Source organism: Dermacentor albipictus, chromosome 1 (genome assembly GCF_038994185.2).
Source record: "Dermacentor albipictus isolate Rhodes 1998 colony chromosome 1, USDA_Dalb.pri_finalv2, whole genome shotgun sequence".
NCBI lineage: Eukaryota > Metazoa > Arthropoda > Arachnida > Ixodida > Ixodidae > Dermacentor > Dermacentor albipictus.
This window is the reverse complement of record NC_091821.1, coordinates 314,473,435-314,492,301: the sequence shown is the minus strand read 5'-3', so window position 1 is coordinate 314,492,301 and position 18,867 is coordinate 314,473,435. Positions and strand designations below refer to the sequence as shown.

Here is an 18,867-nt window from a genome sequence, read left to right as displayed (position 1 = left end):
ACATTACTCTATGGGTAACAAAGGGAAGCGACGCACAATTGGAGGAAACTTTACAACAGGCAGTGGATATTGTGGAGGAGCTAGCGGGGGAGGCAGGACTCTCGTGCTCTCAGCCCAAGTCCGAGCTTTTTGTGCTTAGGGATAAACCAAGAGGGATACATGCGAGGCACTATGTGCCGCCACCACCGCTGAAGGTGAAAGTGGGGGGTGCACCGGTCGCTGAGGTCCAAACGATCAGGATCCTGGGTCTGTATCTGCAGACTAACATGAAGAATAGGGAGGCCTTGGAAAGGCTCAAAAATACAGTCAATGCTACCGTGAGACTTATCAGGAGAATCGCCAATCGTAAACAAGGCGTCAAGGAAAAGGACTTGTGTAAGCTGGTACAGGCGTTTGTGCTCAGTAGAATAGTGTATGCGACGCCTTATATGAAGATGGACGCGACGGAGAAAGGCAAGGTGGAGGCTATGATTAGACAGGCGTATAAGGCGGCCCTTGGGTTGCCTAACAATGCTTCCACCGAAAGGCTGCTGGGATTAGGGGTGCACAACACCTTGGAAGAACTGCGGGAGGCACACTTGGCGATGCAACTCAGTAGACTTTCCAAAACGATAGTAGGGAGGGATATATTGGAAGGGATCGGCATTGGAGTTGATCCTCCAGCTGGGGACATGAAAATTCAGGTGAAGCGAGAAATGCACAAGGGCTTGTACATAAAACCTTTACCTAAAAATATGCATCCGATACATCACGAGAACCGTAGGAAGGCAAGAGCCAGAGCTTTACATGCTAAGTACGGGAAGTACAACGGGGCGGTCTACGTAGATGTCGCCGAGTATAAGAACAATGACACATTTGCAGTTGCGGTGGTGGATGGGCGGGGACGCTTAATCACCTCTGGATCAGTCAAAACCCGCTTCTCAGAAACTGCAGAGGAGGCGGCGATAGCGCTAGCTATAGGTAATACTGAAGCTGACCTGATTTTCAGCGACTCTAAAACAGCCATCCGAAATTTGGCGAGGGGCAGAATCTCTGTCACAGCGGCAGGATTACTAAATCGGGCCACGGGGCGAGGGACTACGGAGGTGGAAATTGTCTGGGTACCGGCCCACTCTGGGAACCCTGGGAACGAGGCAGCTCACATAAATGCTCGAGGTTTCGTCAGCCGAGCAGGTGAGCCGGACGTTCCAGGGAGGTCCACGAGAGATGGGCTGGTGTCCTTTCACGACATTACTAACCATTACAAACTTGAGCGGAGAATTTACCCTCCACCGGACAAGCAATTGGTGAAGGCGCAGGAAAGCGTCTGGCGAAGATTGCAGACGAGATCTTTCTGTAACCCATACGTGTTAAACAAAATCTACCCGGACGTTCAGCCGGAATGCAAATGGTGCCAGGAACTGGCCACCTATGACCACATATTATGGAGCTGTAGCATAGCGCCGCCACAGGCGGATATTATGCGTGATCCTTCTCTCGAGCAGTGGGAGGCCGTGTTGGCCAGCTCAGACCCGGTCGTCCAGACCAGGGCCGTGGAGTGGGCCACCCAGGTCGCCGTCAGCCATGAGCTGATGGCCATCTAGCACGGAATCGTCCGCACATACGTTCTGACGAAAATAAAGTTTTTCCATCCATCCATCCTGCATTGTTTTTCACATTAGAACATGAGCCAATGAAAATCCAATGAAGAGCAGCAAATAAATAAGTAAATATGTTTGCTTATTTGTTTGCTTTGGTTGTGTGCTGGTTTTGCTTTGCTTTGTTTGATTTTGCTTGGCTTAGCTTTGCTTGGCTTGCTTGTCCTTCCCAAACGAAAGCTTGCTCTTTTGTCACACGTGTCCAGGGGCGTAACCAGGGGGGGGGGGGGTTGCGCTTATGGGGCTTCAGCCTCCCCTCCCCCCCGAAGTTTTCTCGTGCTGTCATGCACCGCCGACCAAAACAACCCCCGGCGCCGGGAATCACTCTGGATTTTGTCTAGAATGTATTTTTCACGCTCGAAAAGACATTTCGGCGCGAAGATTGTGAACTCGGGCCATCTTGGCAACGTTTCGTGGCAACGCCCATGCACCTGGAGTCACATAAAGCAAAGAGCCCCATCCGAGCACAAAGTTTCAAGGCCGTTTTGATGGCGAGCGGGCTCGTTGCGGCATCTCGCGGATGTCGTGGAATCTACGGAGAGCATGGATTCCGAAACTTCATGGGTATAAAGATCACATAAGCTTTTGATGCGAAAGGTGCGCTGACATTTCCAAAGTCGTGCTTTAGGTTGTATTAATTATTAAATTATGGGGTTTTACGTGCCAAAACCACTTTCTGATTATGAGGCAAGCCGTAATGGAGGACTCCGGAAATTTCAACCATCTGGGGTTCTTTAGCGTGCACCTAAATCTAAGTACACAGGCGTTTTTTTTTTTTAATTTTCAGTTCCGGATCCTTGTGGGTTTAATGTTTTCATAAACATTTGACGCCAAAGGTGCATTGATTTTTCTAAAGTCCTATATCGAACCATACAACGAGACAAGCAAAACCAACACACTATCACACAAGCTGACAAAGCAAGCAGCGCGGTCCGATGAGACGAAGCGTTGGGATGGTTCATTTGTGCCGTCATGTCACAGATAAGAATATCAACATTTCCTTCCCCCCGGCCAAAGCAACCATGTCAAGACACTAAAGCCAGCAAAGGTAACTAACTACGTTCTTATTTATTTTTCTACTTTGACTTTATTTCGCGAGGACAGATTGAGCCTCTTCGATGTCCTTGTTCTCGCTACCCGCGGGGTGCCAGAGCCAGCCAGAGCGCATGCGTTTGGCTCGTGTTGCCCCGACCACCGCGCGGCGTACTTCGTTGCGCGTTGGTTTTTGTCTGGCCGAGTGGATCTTCGCCTGGCAGAGTTTTGGACGCTTTCTGGCTAGCTGACGAGAAAATAAGCAATGGTCGTTTGCCGCCACCACTGCGGGGTCTCGACGGATTGCAATGCATTCGCTTGAGGGCAACACCTTCATTTCGATGTTATTGCAACCTCTCCGGAAAGTCTTTTGTCTGGCCAGTGTAGGATAACGAGCAGCATGCATATGGTTCTCTGTGGACCAAGCGTCGCACGTTTTCGATATTTCTTTGGTAGCCACATTAGGTGCCCAAAGTAGGCATTCGATTGTGGCCAACATGCTTTCCTTTGCGCTTCTTCATTTCGGTGCCCGCGTTCCACAAAAGGTAAAAAAAAGAAAAAGATGTTTTGTGGCAGCGAATCGTCGCATGGTGAAAGTACGATTTTGTTACTTCTTCTTTTGCGTAAAGGAATGGGCCACGGCACTCTGCAGTGGCCGGATACTCTGCATTATTGCGATGGCAATTATATGGACACTCAAGGCGCGTTCCTGTCGTCGCCGTCGCCGTCATGTTCCGTACGAAGTCCAAGGGCGTCAACATCATCACCGCGCGCCTCATGATTTTTGTGCGATGGGCTGAGCTGACGATGGTGGGTGGGCAACGGAGAAAAGCGGGGAGGAAGCGCGTCGCATCGGAGCGAGTGGAGGGAGGTGGGGAGGGGAGGGGCGCAGGATTCTGTGATCTGTGAATCTGATTACGCAACATGTTTATTGGCCATGTTTGACGCACTATACAGGGTGCTTCAGCGAACTTTAGCCAGAGTTTAAAAATATGCCGATCCACTTTAAGACGACGCGACCAAATGCATGTTGGTGCCTTTTGTATGCAGTGTGTCATGCTATTCCTGTATTTTGTTTAATTTGCTAATTAGTCAAGATTAATTAACCTAGTTATGAAGAAACGAAGCTAAGAAAAATATTCCAATTAGAAAGTTACAGAGTAGTTTGCAAAACGTTCGAATAAAGAGTTTCTGTCTTTCTATTAGGTATTAGTTTTTTTTTCAGCTTGGTTGCGGATGCCCGCGAAATAAAAGAAAAAAAAGGAGGACGCTTAAGCTTCGCCTTCAAGAGTGGAACGCGATAGCGTTATCGCACCCCGTTCGCACCGCCGACTCAAATGATCTACACCAGCCAAACTTCACGATCGGCACGGACAGCAGGGCCGCGACGCGCCATGAAGGCGGACGCGATCATGGGGCGAGTGGCGCGCCACGTGTCGGGGCAGCGCCGTACATTGCGAGGAGGGGGTCTTCTTGTGTTTGCCGCAAGATGGCTCTGCATGTGCGCAGAGCGCAGAAGAAATGTAGCGGAAACGTACTTCGCGACTCGGGAAACTGCGATTTCTGTAAGTTACATGGTCATAATTACCGATATACACCGCAGTATAACTTTCTACGGCACGTTTCTAAGGCAACACCGCATGCACTAGAGGCGATTTTGTCCAGCTTTGAACGAACGAACTCGTGGCTGAGTGTTCTGAGTGTTCTGTGAGAGCTTCTGTTAAATCTTTCTTTTTTCAACTACATACAGGCACTCTCCCAGTGAAACCGTGAGTGTTCTGAGTGTTCTGTGAGAGCTTCTGTTAAATCTTTCTTTTTTCAACTACATACAGGCACTCTCCCAGTGAAACCGTGGCTGCAAAGCAAAGGCATTTTTGTACCTTGGTCTGTGAATTGCTTTATATGCAAAAAACCGGAGACGATTGAGCATATCTTTTTGGACTGTCATGACGCAGTGTTTTTGTGGGATATTCTAAAACGTAGCCTTAAAAAGGAATTGCCGTTAAGTGCTTTCGGAATACGCTTCCTGCCATGCGCGGAACCAGAGGGAGTGCCTGTCGATCTGTTAATGCTTTTGTGCATGCACAGTGTGTGGCGAACGCGTATGGATATTAGACATGAGCGCATTATTCAGCCCCCAGCACATGAATATTTCATTGAAAGTGTGTTATATATACGCGAATTTTTCTGTGCACAGAGTGACCCTCCTGATTGGCTAGGTGCTTTGGACAAAGTGATTAGCCTACATCGTTCTTATCACACCACACTGATCCGGCATTGACTAGTTGTTTTTATGGCCATGTAATACTCACATTGTACCTTCTTTTGCCAAGCCGGTAATAAAAAAAAAAAAAAAAAAAAAACTCGTGGCTGAGTGGTAGTGTCTCCGTCTCACACTCCAGAGACCCTGGTTCGATTCCCACCAGCCGATCTTGCAAGAGGTTTTTTATTTATGAAGTGCCTTCTGGGATTTATCGCTCACGGCCAACGCCGCCGACGCCGACGACACCGGCTTTTCTGCGACACGAGCTCCTTAACGCTAACGCGTTAATACACAACGTGACATCCCCGCTTGCGCGTGGTGATATCACTGCTCCCAAGCATACTGCGCACAAACAGCCATAGGTACGCTGCCGCTTAAGAAGTGACAGGGCAGCGACGCAAGCGTTGGCTGTTCGATTTAAGCTAGCAACTGTTATCGCTCGCGCTGCATAAAGCGACTGACTGACGTGGTGGTGGGGGTAGGTGGTAGTTCCAGGCAGCGATAAGCAAACTATCGTGCATCGGCGAACAGAGACGGCAGGATGCAAGAATATTTCAAAGCTGGCACCGGGGCAGGCGACCGAGCCGGATGACAATATTCAGTACCTACGAGTCGCTGAAGCAAACCAGAAGCTTCGCAGGGAAGAGGCAGAGAGCTTCAATCATAAATAATGAGGTTCGCTCCAACGTTTCGTATTTCATGGCGGCTAATCCACACGCTAGCATGCGCAGCGTGGCGCACAGCTCGGTGTGTCCAACTCAACTACTTGGAGGATATTTAAAACAGCTAGACTGCACCCTAATCATCTGCAGTTGCAGCAATGCTTGGAGTCGATGGATCTCCAAAAGAGACTAGACTTTGCGAATTTGATTTTGATTCAGGAGGAGCAGGATTTTGACTTTCTCACCAAGGTACTCTGGACTGACGAGGCGAACTTTGCCCAAAATTGCCAAGTAAATATCCCCAACGCACTCTATTGAGGTGACCAAAATACCCACTGGCTAAGAATATCCCGCCACCCATATCAATGGTCTTTTAACGTTTGGCGCTGAATATATGAAAGCCCAGTCACTGGCCCAGTGTTTCCAAACAACACTCTGACTGGCATGAGGTATGTAAGTGAGTTCCTGAAAGGGCCGGTTGAAGACTTCTGCTGCAACATGCCACTAGCCCGGCTTGAGCACTGTGGTACCAGCGCGACAGTGCCCCAGCCCACACCTGCAGTCAAGCATGAACATGGCTTGATGTTACCTTTCCAGGGCAATGGATAGGGAGAAATGGGCCTCTCCTGTAGCCAGCAAGGTCACCCGGCCTCAGCACTCTTGACCTTTTCTTGTGGGGCTACATTAAGGATCACATAAACACGACGGCAAAGATGACTCCAGAAGCTTTGCAGGAGAAGATAATTGAAGTCTGCCACACCATTTCACAGACGGTGCTTAAGGCAGCGACAGCAAGCCTTTTCAGAAGATCTAGGTGTTGTATCCCTGTAGAAGTTGACCTCTTCAAGCACTTGCTGGGAAAGTGAATGAAAAATAAACGTAAATTAAGTGAAAGACGGGGTCTGGTCATTTAAGATACTCTTATTCTACCATTTTCAGCCTTCTGAAAACTGAGTCTTTTTTTTATTTAGGGATGTTCAATTTTCTTACAGCTATGCGAAGTGACGGGCTTGTTGCTTCCGGAAGCACAAGCGATAACAGCTTTGTTTGCTTATCGCTATAACGAACTGTCGCGAGGGAAGCACCTCGCTGGTGTAAATGGTACAGCCAACACCTACGTCGCTGCCCTGTAACCTTTTAAGTGGCAGCGCGCCTATGGCTATTTGTGCGCGGAACGTTTGGGAGCAGTGCAATCACGACGTGCAAGCGGGCATGTCACGTGGCGTTTTGTATTTCGCGGGCATGATCAGTAAGCTAAAATACACCAATACTAAAAGGATAGAAATACAGAAACTATTTATTCGGACGTTTTGCGAATCACTCTGCAACTTTCTAATTGAATTTCTCTTCCTAGTTTCGTTACTTCAAAAGTTGGTTAATTTTGACTAAAGATCTAAATAAGCGAAAATGCAAAAAATAACGTGACACATCATCATCATCATCAGCCTGGTTACGCGCACTGCAGGGCAAAGGCCTCTCCCATATTTCTCCAACAACCCCGGTCATGTACTAATTGTGGCCATGCCGTCCCTGCAAACTTCTTAATCTCATCCGCCCACCTAACTTTCTGCCACCCCCTGCTACGCTTCCCTTCCTTTGGAATACAGTCCGTGACCCTTAATGACCATCGGTTATCTTCCCTCCTCATTACATGTCCTGCCCATGCCCATTTCTTTTTCTTGATTTCATCTAAGATGTCATTAACTCGCCTTTGTTCCCTCACCCAATCTGCTCTTTTTTTATCCCTTAACGTTAGACCTATCATTCTTCTTTCCATAGCTCGTTGCGTCGTCCTCAATTTGAGTAGAACCCTTTTCGTAAGCCTCCAGGTTTCTGCCCCGTAGGTGAGTACTAGTAAGACACAGCTATTATCCACTTTTCTCTTGAGGGATAAGTGTATAATAGCTGTGTCTTACCAGTACTCACAAAACGTGACACACTACATACAAAAGCAAGCAGCATGCATTTGGTCGCGACCCCTTAGAGCGCATCGGCATATTTTTAAACTCTGGCTAAAGTTAGTTGAGACACGCTGTATACAGTGATTTTGTTTAGATACGTAGATTTATTGAAGACTTATACGTATATTTAAATATCTTGTTGCGAGGTTTTGTGGATACATGCAGTGAACTCTGTTCTCTGTGACACTTTCTTGTCCTTTATCAAGCTTTATCTTCACATTTCTGTATTCTATCCTATCTTAACATTTCTAATGTATATTTTGCAGAACTTTTGCTTTTTATATTTGATCTCTGTTGCGACTATAATTTCGGTGCAATTACAATACACGACTGGTGACAGCTGCTCCTGCGCAACACATTGAAGCGAAAGACAGCGTCATTGAGATTTTTCCCTGGCGGTTGCATAAGTACAAATATGTAAGCAAGGTTCTTCAATGACAAAGTTTCATTAAACTATTTGTCCTCAACTCGTTTATTTCACGGCCTTTAATCATATCATTGGCATGCACTGCTTTGCTGATTTCGAACTGATATAGTTATAAAGTTCGTGTGATATTTTCTTTACTTATTAAATAGATAAAAAAACGCGGAAGCATTGGTATCAGTTAATGGCACAATTTTTGTGGCACACCAATATATTCTTTAATGAAAAAATGCATATTTTACTTCTCAGTGCGCAGCGTCCAAGAATTAGTTTGCAGCCACTTTGGCAATGGCAATGCAGTTATTATTCCTGTATTTGATCAGTCGACCAATTCTGTAAGGAGCAGGCCGAACTGCAACATTAAATCAAGCAGGCTAGGTGACTACGTAGAGCCGCCCCATTTCCAAAAGGACGTCAATAGAAATCATCATCATCATCAGGAAGAATATGACGTTCCTGCGTTTATCAATACTGGTGCCCACTGTGTCAGCGCTGCTTGTAAGATTTGAAACAATAAGGCATGCCATCGAATACAAAGTCGCAGTGTCGCCCGAAAGACGAAGCATACATTGCAATAGCAAATTAACGGACAGGTGTACGAAGTAAGGATAGAAGCTTTCTCAGCCGTATAAACTTGTAAACATAAGCATACTAACTGAATTCACGCGGAAAACATCAATTCATAGCTTTTCCTACTAAATAAACACAAATATAGTATCTCAGGCATCAGCATATAAATATCTAGGCGTAAATTTTACACCGAGCCTTTCCTGGGCCTTTCACATTGCAACCATATGCGCAAATGCTTCCAAATCTCTTGGGTATATTCGTCGCAGCTTGCGTTATTGCCCGTCTAACATCCGTAAATTAGCATTCGCATCATTTGTACGCCCTCAGCTTGAGTTCGCGTCCCCAATATGGTCTCCCTACCATGAATACTTAATCCGCATGTTAGAAGCCTTCCAAAACCGAGCTAGTCGATTTATTTACCGAAATTACAGCTACCAGCCCAGCATTACTCAAGTAAAACTCGACCTTTCCCTTCAATCACTGAGTAGCCGACGTGACATAGCACTCCTGTCCTTGCTCCATAGATAGGTTCACCAAATTAAGCCATCACACTTGCCACTGGAACGCGCGTCTGGCACATCACGACGACTTTATAATGATTTAAGTCCCACTCGCATTTGTGGCAACACAAACGCATTTAACTTCTTGGCTCTACCACGAGCAATTCGGTTATGGAATTCGCTTCCTAACAGCAGTGTCGCTCAAATGAGCAATGATAAATGCAGACAACTACTGAACCTACAGTCTTCATCATAACAGATAAATTAATCTGTACATATGTCATGGCATATAATACGTGTCACATATGGGTCATGACTTTCTTTTTGTTGTTGCTATTGTTGTTTCTGTTTTGTTTGCTTTATGTGCTCGCGCTATGTACGCTATTTTGCGCGAGTGCAGCATCGCTTTTTATGTTACCGTGAATTGTACTTTTCATTTTCTTCCCGACAACTCTTTGTATTGATTTAGCATTTTTTGTTACACTGTTTTGGAAGCACGTGATCATTATAAACATTTTCAGCTCTTACATTTTTTAGCGCACTTATATCTGTTTTCTCTTGTCATTTGTTCAATGACGCCCCCCTTACTCAATGCTACCCTCGGGGCCTGTAAGGTACTTTGAAATAAATAAATAAATTCATTAATAAGCATGGTGTCACGTGCGCTCAAGCAAACATGAACACATATCGATGTTCGCGGAAACTCGCTGTCAAAATGCTGGCATGAGGAAACGCGGCCGCAGCCTCGAGCGAAAGACACTCGTGCTGCTTCAACGCACACGCAGCACGCACAAAGCTACGCGTCGCCCACGCACCTAGACTTTTCCCCAAACATGCCCCAAACGTCGATCGCCCTCTCGCCGCGCGCAGCAGCCGCATTCGCAGTTGCAGCCAGAGCAGAGCGTGCCCCGAATGCCTCGCGCGCGACGGAAGACCGGCGCGCTTCCTCCCCGCTTTCGTCTCCATTGCCAGCGAGATTGCGCCGCGATCATCACTTCTCGCACGCTTTTATTCGCACATACAGCGTAGGGCGCAAGGCTTATCACCCTTGAACTTTATGCGGAACCTCACGGCGATGCCGACGCCGACGGCGGAGATACGCTTGGAGTATCCATACAGTTGCTAACACAATAATATGTGCATGCACCATCTGGTTGGTACCAACGCCTAAATGAAAGCTGTCATACGGGGACGCCTAAATACTGTCAAATAGGTCGCAAGTGTTATTCAAGATGCCGATTTTAGTAATGCCATAGATCTGCCTTTTTTCTCGATGTTATTTAAGTGCAAGAGCGCCATCTCACAGCACGGGAAGTACAAAGCACGTCATGATAAAGTTCCAGTCGATACGCGCCTTTCTCGCCTCAACGAGCTAACAAACATAACGAACAGAAAAAGAAGGACGATCGGTCGCGTAGTGAATATCTGAGAAGCGACGCATAAGCAAGCGCGTGATTTCACCAAAGATTGCGAAAATCGTCCAGTCAACCCAAAAACAGTTCAACCCAATCGACCTGCGCAATTCGGCACAAGGCGTCGCATTTTACTATACTTTGGGGCATAACCATACGCTCGTATGCAGAGGACGCTGAAGCACATATGGCCCCCGATCGCATCTCTTTTCCGTATAACTTCGCCATTCCACCATCGACTTCCGCCGAATAATTTTCTTCTGCACGTGTCGCACTGCCGCCGCCTTCAAAAGCGATGCTTTCAGGGAAGCATATATGCAGTGCGCTTATTGCTCGTGTGACCGAAGAGACCTCTGTTCCACCGCCCATATGCGCCAGTATATAGCGTTCCTTGGCCATTTCCTGCACCGTGCCTCTAGGCAAGCAGTCGCCGTCGTCGGTGCCGCAAATGTCTCGGGGCTTGCGTTTCGCTTTCGCCGAAGACACGTGAGAGCCAACGAGCGAAAGCAGTCTGCAGCGCAAAACGCCCAAGATCGACAGACGCGACACTAAAAAACTGTCGTTCGGGGCGGCCCCTTTTAAGGGCAGTTCAGTTTCGCTGCGACAACAAACAAGGCCGATATTTTTTATCTCTCTCTTTCCTAAACGAAGACGGGATGCCGACCAGTCAGGGACAGATTTAAAAGCTCAATTCCATCAGTGAAAAGATATGTGCCACAGCAAACCGTAGGACGTTCTTGTTCCGGTTTACTTCTCCCAGGGCTCCATATTCCCCCTTCGCAGCCTCCACAGTGAGGTTCTTTTTCGTATTATTTGTATCCTTCGCGAGAGTAATTTCGGGTCTTTCGCTGTCAACTTCGGCGACGCTTGTATAGAGCGGCCGGAAGCGTTTTATAAACCTGAGGCGCTCACCTCAAGGAGTCACGGGTGAGAGAGACAGACACACACATACGCAGGCACGCACGAAAGAAAGAGGCACTGGATGAAAAAGAGCGAGGGGCGGGAGCATTGGTGTGTCCATGGCAGTGGCGGAATTATGAGACGAGTAGAACTGAACAGACGACGAGGAGTCCTTCTGGAGTTCCTTCGTTTGCTCAGGGAGCACCGCAGTTCATAGCTGCGACCTCCAACGCCTGCGGCGCGGCTCCGAATGCCGCCGGGGTTGTTCGTTGTTAGGGGCCCCGCTTTTATGTAGTTTTCCTAGGTGCTCCCTTACCGTCTCCACCCCCCTCCCCACTTTTCTCTCTCTCTCCACTCGTCTTGCGATGCCTGCTCGCGCTCCTCAGCTTCTAGGCCTCACCCCACACCCCCGGCCGCGCGAGAATGGTTTCTCCAGTCGTAACTTTCTCCCCTCGGCGGGCCACCAGAAGCTTCATCGGTCGGGCTCTGCTGCTTCGCCAAGCGAGACGTTGCGGCTTCTTACATCGCGTCACGCTTCGATGAGCGACGACGAATGCCGGCCAATCGCACCGGCTTTCTCGCGTGTCGGCCGCGTGTGATTGGGCTCGTCTGATCAACTCTCAGTGAATCCTGTTGTGCCGAATCAAGGACGCGCACAGTAGACAGCTGCGGGCAGTGGATTCAGGCAACCGCAGTTTCATCTAGGTCAGACCGCTGTTCTCTGGTAGTTACTGAGGTGGCATCGAAGGCGCCCGGAAACGCCTGTTCTGGCGCGGATCCTTGTTCATCGCGCAACACCCTGGAGCAGGAGAATACTGCTGAAAACGAATTTTACCAATCAATAACTGTAGCTGCGGACAAGCCGGCGCGTGAGAAGTGGCGCTGAAAGTGCCGGCGGCGGTTAACTTGGTGTGCCTTCTTTTCGGCAGGAATCTCCTGTCAGAAAATAACCCCTGCAGTGGACAAGTTGCGCCAGCACAAAGGAATTTACCAAACGTGTCAAGAAGTGTGACATTTTTGTGCTTTACAGTCGTTTTGATTTTCTGCCTATCAGTTGGTCAAACTGTAACGTCGTCGCGGTTGTGAGTGTGTCAGTTCTCCCCCCCCCCCCCGGATTTTTTTTAATACGAGAGATTTTTCATCGAGCTTCAGGACGTGGCACCCGACGTAGAAACAACGGACATCCGTTAATTCGCATGGACAGCGTGGCACAGTATTCGTTGGGAAGGTGAGCCCTCGCAGCATGGACGCCTCGTGACGCAGCAGTCTCCATGGGTCAAAAGGTGAGAGACACAGTGTGGCATATGTCTCCATTCACATAGTTTTTACCAATTTCGTGCTCGCGATAAGCCGGAAGAGTGCGGAAAACTCGGAATCTCGTCATCAATATACATTTCAGTTTGAAAAATCTAGCACGCATTGTCTTTTGCTCTACACCAAATGGGCAGCTGCAGGTAGTTTGGGTAAACGAGGACATCGGCATCGCTTTTCCTGCGTAACTTTCAACGATGCAAGAGAAAACAGTAGCTTCACTGCAGTGTAGGTCACGACGTACGAAAACATCAGCATAAATTGAAGGGAGGAAATTTTGAACTTCATCTGGATGCCGGTTACGCATATTTGCGTGAATGCAGAACAATCGAGCAATTGCTTTATAGCCGGTTGCTAAGCATGACGTAGTTCCAGATGCATAATCGCGCACAATATGAGCTGCAATACGGTGCCCGTGTTCAAAGGGGCCCCTAGATGGCTCGGTAGCGCCAACATACGAACAACTGGGGAACTAAACACCGTTAGAAGTACTGATATTCATTGCACCAAATTTTCGCGCGCCGTTGCCGCCGTTCAGCCTTGGGACCCTCTTAAACGCGGGCACCATGCTGCAGCTCATATTGCGCCTGACCGTACGTTTGGCAGTCTGAAGTAAGCCACTGTTTCAGGTGGAGCGAACCTGGAAACGGCAACAGCGCATTCGCTTCGTTTTCGTCTCGTTCACGTTCGCGCTTGTGCTGATGGTATATCTTCCTATGTGGAAGTAACGCCGCATTTTGCATAAAAAATATGTGACACAGGCTGCACAGAACTTGACTGCATACCTGCCTAGTACTTACATACATTAATCACTTGCAAACGCCCTCGAAACACACAACTCAACTGCAACGCTATTCAAATGCACAGTGTATACTGACGACCACAAATACCCAAAACTGTAATTACAGAGACTACGCACACGGGAATGGACCCCTCCCGAAACAACATACCGAAGAAATCAGGAAATTTCGCGGCTTTGTCAGCGGAGACGCTCGCAGTGTCCGCGCTCGTTATTCGATGGTTTCTTTCATGGCACTGTGTTTTCAAACTAGTTCTCGATTTCCTCAATTATGTGGGAGCATTCTGGTCACTCGTTTAATGAGCAGGAAGAATCACACAAAACGCAACGAAAGAAAAAACAAATCAGAAGTTTAATCAGGAGAACCAACAACACGGTCATTTTTTCCTCTCTCGGTAGTTTCATTTATCGCGTGGACGCTAAGCGAACAAACTAAAAATGAAGCGCAGCTGTTTTTTTATAATATGGTGGAAGCGAAATAACGAAGATCGCGTTAGCCGCATTTCTATGGAAGCGAAATGCGAAAACAACCGCGTACTTAGATATAGGTGGATGTTAAAGAACCCCAGGTAGTCCAAATTGCTAGAGTCCCCCACTACGGCGTGCCTCGTAATCGGATGGTGGTACTAAAACGCAACACCCCGTAATTTAATTTTAAGATCACGTTATAGCGGCCACATAAATTAACAAACAGATACCATGAACGAACTTCATTTTTTTTTGAAGTGAGATTTAAAAGAAAGCATCAGGTAGAATGAAATTTATGAAGCAGTACGCGCGTTCTCTGTGAAAAGATTGATCCGTGGTGTCGGCTTTCACAGAGTCGCTCGAAGCGCGCTTATCAAAGCAAGCGGCAGCGATCGAGCCAGCGCTGGTGGATCACATGAGCTCGCGGGCATCAGCTCTCATCCGCGGCAACGGAGCGTGGGCTCGTGCGACGAAAAATTAAAGCCGGGAAAGCAAATCTGAGCAATCTAAGCTATCTGACTGCGCACTCTGACAAGCTGCAAGAACTCAGACACCAAGAACGTAAACGAGAAAAATGTTCTGGGGCATGAAAAAGCAACAATTTATTTATTCATTTATTTATTTAATAAATTCTGCCAGAATAAATAAGTGTGGTGGTGTAGGCGAAAGGAGGGTTGGGCTTGCTCATAGGAGCGTGAGAATAATATTAAATGAGAACAAAGCGCGAAGAAACGTTTGCATTGACATAATTTATGAACAATTCAGAAATAAAACATTAAATAACGGGAGTCGCAATAATTAGATAGTTGAATACGTGCCGACATGTTGCAGAGATGAAAAAGTTAGGTAAGGTCCACAAGGCAAGAAGGCATTTTCAGTAAGGATTTCCAGCTTCCAAATATTTGAGAAAGCGAGTGGTAGTCCATGTGAGGAGAAAATGAAGACGAGTCGCAAGTCCCATCTGCGTTATAGATAAAACCGAATGCGCATTTGGCGCTTCTTTTCATGGACATTAAGAAATATCGGACAGTATATGAATGATATAAACTAATTTATTAAGATGTAAAGATGGAACACATTTACTTAAGCAACAATGGTGCGAGGGACAAATTATAGACTCCTATTACAAGCAATGCAGTTAAGAGCTGTTCATGGTGTAAAAGACGCGAAACGATGTGAGGAAACTATGCCACGGAAAAGAGCGTCTCTTGCTCGTGATTGATATGATATTAAACGAAAATAATGGCGCCTTTAGTGGCGCGACCATACTCCTCTTCGCAGGCCTAACAAAACTAAGAGCACGACAAACACTGCAAAACACTGGACAGTCGAATATCGCCATAACGTTGCGAAGTTCCGCTCATGGGTAAAGAAAGGTAGACGAGAGAGCAGAAGACCATGGAGGCATGGAGAAAGAATAATGACGGGTGTTTCTGCGAAGACCTTGGGCAATCCTTCAAACTTGCCTTTCGGCAGATAGCACGATTCTAGTCCTTGAGCTAGTCGCCTCGAAGAGGCGGACATTACTTGCACGAGAAATCGAAATGTGTAATCGGGTAATTAACGAAAATTGCCTAATTACGTTTTATCTAATTACCATATGGCACACTCTGTAATCTACATATTGTAGCCGATTAGACTGCAAGACATATCCACTTGAAAAAAAATTCTACCGATGACACCTTTTCAGAGATACGCACCTTCAAACTTGCGGTAAAAATGCGCTGTCATTCCACTTACTTTTTTAACGAAACGCTGTTTTATGCACGGGAGCAAGAAGGTAACTGAACCGCTCACGTTTTTCTGCGCAAATTTCGGCAATCAATATCTCGAAACTGATATCCTGAAAATTCGCTCGAAGTGGATCCGCCTTGCGAACTCCTCGACTACAATTCGTGAATCGCAATACGTGCCGCAAGGTAATCAGTTTAAAGAAGCTTGATTAAAGTGAATTTTCGTTACTTAATCAGTTACATATTGTGAATTCTCGTGCAAACAATGTCTTCCCCCATCCTTTGAGCAATCCGGCTGGAGGATTAGGAAGGGAAAGCAGCGCGTAAACGAAGGCTAAGGAAGATCGACTAACAACGTTGTCTTTATTGCAGCAAGGCAATACATAGAACAAGGACATCCCCTGTATGCGTCGAGCATATCGTCAAAGATATAAAATTATAGACCAAAAGATTTATGTAGAAGGAGGGTGAAACACTCGGTATATTTATATGACGGGTCTAGGCATATTCGGGGAAGCGGCTAAGGGAGCATGTAGGGCTCACTGTGGACGCTTCACAGGCGAAGCTCCATAGCGAGTTAAGCGTCTCCTTGACGTTAGCCCGCGGTCGGACGCATTCCTCAATCTATGTCACCTCCTTAAGCCGGTACCTATCACGAAAACTCACACACAATTGCGTAAACAACTGAACGTCTGCAAAAGAGTCCGAAAACATGCGCAGAACTTGACAGTCTTGCAGAAGAGATGACTGACGTGTCTGTACACATGTGGGGCTACATAACAGAACACATGCGTACATATAACACATTCAAACGTGAACAATTGCGGCCTGTGGTACATAAAGAATTACGAGTGCTCTTATGTGTATCGACATTGTTGGCCATATGGAATTTCTTTTTATCGGAATGAATTGTCGACGCTTTAACAATAATTTAGCCTTAAGTATTCACTTCGTAGTATCGTGTTGTGGACACTCGATAATGAAGTGTTTAATGTACATCTTCATCAGTTTGGACTAGAAACGCACTGAATGGTGCGCAAAAAAAAAATTGCGAATATGGTGTGCCAAGCCGCATATGGTGCGATAAAGCTACAGAATTTCTATTATCGCTCACCTTTGACGGAATGCACAATGTAATGTAGGATTTTATAAAGAATAATCGTTAGCCCTTTGAATTCTCGTCAGACCGGGTGTTCGTGCTAAGTTAACAGAATATCTGTCCAAGTAGCACGCGGAGTTATTTACGAATTAAGGAAGATTTAGTCGATTTTTATTTTTGTGTGCCTGTATTTCAACATCGTCCGCGGCAATGCTTACAAGAATTTCGCAGTGCCCTGGTATCTAGTGATACGCTGTGATGTGACATTTCTTGTCCTCGCTTTTGTGTGTTCTTGGGAGTTTCATATACTAAATGCCTATTCAAAGCGTTTTCGTCTGCGCTCTTTAGTGACTTGAGGGCTGCTTGAAAATATCAAAAAATGAGCAATTTTTGTGCGATCTATATTTATTCTATCAAGTGCGACGCAATGAGGATAGCAAGAAGCTCGACGATGGTAGAAAATGTAATTAGTGATAGTCTAAATGGTTGCCCTAGCGTCAGGTCCGGAATAATGAACGCTGATGCAGACGAATTGTTTTTGCAGAACCCGTCTATATGCGCGTGAATATACTGTAGACATAAGGCGTAAAGCTGGTTTGTAGTACCAGTTGTGGGCGCATCTATCATGAACATATCTCTCTCGTGTATGATTCCCTCGACCAACAATTTAATTTTTCCATTTTCTTGAAGGGGGGGCGGAGTGGTAGGGGGGTACAGACAAGGACTGAGAAAGAGCGACAACACATGCGCTGTGTTACGCACTGTTTCCCGTTCCAAATGGATCACCAGCTCGCCCAGCATCGATCCCCTATGCTATTTTGGGCTTCGTCAACATTTAAGGAGGGCAACGGAGATCCATTTCCCATACTTGAAAACCCCGGAACGGTATATGGTGCTTAAGAACCTTATGAATTTGAATTTCATTTTTTACCTTAATGCATTGTTTAGTGTGTGCTCCTCATATTTTGTTATAATGCGGTAAGCGAGTCGAGAAGTTTCTACTAATCATAGAACTGGACAAGGTGGATGACAAAAGCGATCAGAAAGGAACTCGAGGTTACTCGGCGGACGTCATGAGACACTCGAAGCCTCCTTACCAATAAACATTGGAGCCGGTGCTGAGAACGTCGCGACAGACTATGGGAAAATGGCGTTGAGTGAGCTATTTCTTGCTTAATGAGTGCATTGTGAACTTGTGTACTATAGTATAACGATGCGACTAATCCTCCTCATGCTGTTCCGGCTGGTCGAAGAAGCACGTTTATAACTGAGCTGACTTGCTTTTCAAGTGTACTGTGTGAAGCGTTTGACAATTGTCACTTGAGAGCAACGTCAAGAAAATTGTGCTGATTCACTGGCTTGAAAGATTTTTATTCGACATTAAGCTGGAAATTCTGCAAATGCCATATAGTAATATGCAGTACAGTTGTCTTACTGTAAGAGACGTACGGATGCCCGTTTGTTTCAAGAAGTTCTCTTTACTATCTAGGCATTTCTGCAAAGTCGACTGAAGCCGATCCACACGTTAACCGTCACCGAAAACTATAATTTTCCGGGTGACCAAGTCTGAAAAGTATTGTGAGTGACATACTTTCCTGTCCTGTCGATTCTTCACATGGCTTCCCGTCTTTTAGGCCTAGAATAATTTTTGTCACATCGGACCTACAGCACGCACTGATAAGTCTCATTAGCAATATATATGCATGGAAACTTGCGTCATGGTTCTGAAGGTGCAATGTTTGCGCCAGAACCATGGATGATTTATAGACTTGAGCCACTTAAACGAATTGGTTATTATTAAAACAGAGTGTGGCACAACCACCCCTCACCCGATAAAAAAGAATGAGAAAACATACTCTGCAAATCCCACGCACTGAGGAACCAATGTTAAGGGGGTATAGTAGGGCAAATCGACCAAAAAACTGATTTTTTGATTTCATCAATAAAAAATAATACACACTGTGGGGAGCAAAGCAGTGCAGCGGCGAGCGCGTAAGAGCGCTCTAAGCCATTTAAAAATGGCGCCAAAAAGCGCGCCGCCTGGTATTTAAACGTGACAGACGCGAGGGTTTGTTTACATGTTGTATTCCGTTATT

The 18,867-nt window shown here is 46.5% G+C and overlaps 1 protein-coding gene and 1 long non-coding RNA gene across 3 annotated transcripts in view; one reads left to right on the top strand and one right to left on the bottom strand.

The window, feature by feature from the left end:
• LOC135904538 (uncharacterized) overlaps positions 1-18,867 on the bottom strand; it is a 245,768-nt gene that overhangs the window by 99,185 nt on the left and 127,716 nt on the right. The window lies entirely within an intron of this gene.
• Positions 11,833-18,867, top strand: part of LOC135904531 (uncharacterized) — a 192,750-nt gene continuing 185,715 nt past the window's right edge. Inside the window, exon 1 of the mRNA XM_065435344.2 lies at positions 11,833-12,644. The gene's annotated coding sequence lies outside the window, so the exon portion shown is untranslated. The remainder of the gene's footprint in view (positions 12,645-18,867) is intronic.